The 2,500-nt window shown below is 41.2% G+C and overlaps 5 non-coding genes across 5 annotated transcripts; all 5 read left to right on the top strand.

Annotated features, from left to right (window-relative positions):
- The first annotated feature begins 52 nt into the window (after positions 1 to 52).
- On the top strand, positions 53 to 171 carry LOC141317780 (5S ribosomal RNA). The gene has a single exon (XR_012352137.1). It is a non-coding gene; the product is annotated as a 5S ribosomal RNA (ribosomal RNA).
- An 84-nt stretch (positions 172 to 255) lies between these two features.
- LOC141317768 (5S ribosomal RNA) lies at positions 256 to 374 on the top strand. Its single transcript, XR_012352126.1, has one exon. It is a non-coding gene; the product is annotated as a 5S ribosomal RNA (ribosomal RNA).
- Positions 375 to 1,176: 802 nt separating this feature from the next.
- Positions 1,177 to 1,295, top strand: LOC141318030 (5S ribosomal RNA). Its single transcript, XR_012352371.1, has one exon. It is a non-coding gene; the product is annotated as a 5S ribosomal RNA (ribosomal RNA).
- Positions 1,296 to 2,096: 801 nt separating this feature from the next.
- On the top strand, positions 2,097 to 2,215 carry LOC141346043 (5S ribosomal RNA). Its single transcript, XR_012357128.1, has one exon. It is a non-coding gene; the product is annotated as a 5S ribosomal RNA (ribosomal RNA).
- An 84-nt stretch (positions 2,216 to 2,299) lies between these two features.
- LOC141319184 (5S ribosomal RNA) lies at positions 2,300 to 2,418 on the top strand. Its single transcript, XR_012353455.1, has one exon. It is a non-coding gene; the product is annotated as a 5S ribosomal RNA (ribosomal RNA).
- The last annotated feature ends 82 nt before the right edge of the window (positions 2,419 to 2,500 follow it).

The following is a 2,500-nucleotide window of genomic DNA, read 5'->3' as shown; positions in this document are numbered from 1 at the left end:
TGGCTTTTACGGAGGCTGATCTTTAAATAGCCCACTTTTTGGAGCAGCCCTCGCTTATGGCCATACCGCGCTGAGAGCGCCCGATCTCGTCTGATCTCGGAAGCTAAGCAGCGTCGGGCCTGGTTAGTACTTGGATGGGAGACCGCCTGGGAATACCAGGTGCTGTAAGCTTTTGCCTTTTCTTCACTATTTATATAATATGCTGGCTTTTACGGAGGCTGATCTTTAAATAGCCCACTTTTTGGAGCAGCCCTCGCTTATGGCCATACCGCGCTGAGAGCGCCCGATCTCGTCTGATCTCGGAAGCTAAGCAGCGTCGGGCCTGGTTAGTACTTGGATGGGAGACCGCCTGGGAATACCAGGTGCTGTAAGCTTTTGCCTTTTCTTCACTATTTATATAATATGCTGGCTTTTAGAAAGACGTGTTTTACCGCTCTATTTATTACAATCATTTAAATGTATTATAGAGTTTTAAGTGTTTTACATGTTTTTTAGGCCATTTTATTACTCTTAACATTTTAAGTGTATGTGTCTTTAATAAATGGATGGTTGGCCTTTCATGTGACAAGACACATGACAGGAAGCAGGAAGTACAACTGTATAAGAGAGCAGCATGACAAACAAAGGACAGTCACCAAACTGTTGGATTGAGGAGTTGCTAATTTTAGAGCTCAACTTTCCATTCACCACCTGCAAAATTTGGATTACACTTTCTGTGGATTGTATATACACTAGTGGACACTCACATTGGACTTATCAACACACTGGGATTCTTGGACTGTTTTTAGGGTATGGACAAATGAACTGTATTCTTTTAACAGAGTTTACCTGTTTTTAGGGTATGGACAAATGAACTGTATTCTTTTAACAGAGTTGACCCTAGTTTTATCGTGTTGTTTTAAAGTCTTTTATGTGAACCTTGTAAATACACCAAATCTATTTAAACCAATTTTCTTTTATGTCTCATTCTTTTAACCACTAGTCATCTCTCACAGTTAAATCTGACCCCATTTTAGTCTTGTAACTCGGCTGATAAGGCCGATTGTTACACTTTTATGGGAGACCGCCTGGGAATACCAGGTGCTGTAAGCTTTTGCCTTTTCTTCACTATTTATATAATATGCTGGCTTTTACGGAGGCTGATCTTTAAATAGCCCACTTTTTGGAGCAGCCCTCGCTTATGGCCATACCGCGCTGAGAGCGCCCGATCTCGTCTGATCTCGGAAGCTAAGCAGCGTCGGGCCTGGTTAGTACTTGGATGGGAGACCGCCTGGGAATACAAGGTGCTGTAAGCTTTTGCCTTTTCTTCACTATTTATATAATATGCTGGCTTTTAGAAAGACGTGTTTTACCGCTCTATTTATTACAATCATTTAAATGTATTATAGAGTTTTAAGTGTTTTACATGTTTTTTAGGCCATTTTATTACTCTTAACATTTTAAGTGTATGTGTCTTTAATAACTGGATGGTTGGCCTGTCATGTGACTAGACACATGACAGGAAGCAGGAAGTACAACTGTATAAGAGAGCAGCATGACAAACAAAGGACAGTCACCAAACTGTTGGATTGAGGAGTTGCTAATTTTAGAGCTCAACTTTCCATTCACCACCTGCAAACTTTGGATTACACTTTCTGTGGATTGTATATACACTGGTGGACACTCACATTGGACTTATCAACACACTGGGATTCTTGGACTGTTTTTAGGGTATGGACAAATGAACTGTATTCTTTTAACAGAGTTTACCTGTTTTTAGGGTATGGACAAATGAACTGTATTCTTTTAACAGAGTTGACCTAGTTTTATCGTGTTGTTTTAAAGTCTTTTATGTGAACCTTGTAAATACACCAAATCTATTTAAACCAATTTTCTTTTATGTCTCATTCTTTTAACCACTAGTCATCTCTCACAGTTAAATCTGACCCCATTTTAGTCTTGTAACTCGGCTGATAAGGCCGATTGTTACACTTTTATGGGAGACCGCCTGGGAATACCAGGTGCTGTAAGCTTTTGCCTTTTCTTCACTATTTATATAATATGCTGGCTTTTACGGAGGCTAATCTTTAAATAGCCCACTTTTTGGAGCAGCCCTCGATTATGGCCATACCGCGCTGAGAGCGCCCGACCTCGTCTGATCTTGGAAGCTAAGCAGCGTCGGGCCTGGTTAGTACTTGGATTGGAGACCGCCTGGGAATACCAGGTGCTGTAAGCTTTTGCCTATTCTTCACTATTTATATAATATGCTGGCTTTTACGGAGGCTGATCTTTAAATAGCCCACATTTTGGAGCAGCCCTTGCTTATGGCCATACCGCGCTGAGAGCGCCCGATCTCGTCTGATCTCGGAAGCTAAGCAGCGTCGTGCCTTGTTAGTACTTGGATGGGAGACCGCCTGGGAATACCAGGTGCTGTAAGCTTTTGCCTTTTCTTCACTATTTATATAATATGCTGGCTTTTAGAAAGACGTGTTTTACCGCTCTATTTATTACAATCATTTAA

This window comes from Garra rufa, chromosome 1, assembly GCF_049309525.1.
Source record: "Garra rufa chromosome 1, GarRuf1.0, whole genome shotgun sequence".
Lineage (NCBI taxonomy): Eukaryota > Metazoa > Chordata > Actinopteri > Cypriniformes > Cyprinidae > Garra > Garra rufa.
The sequence above is the reverse complement of the archived record's forward strand: the minus strand, read 5'-3'. Positions and strand labels throughout refer to the sequence as shown.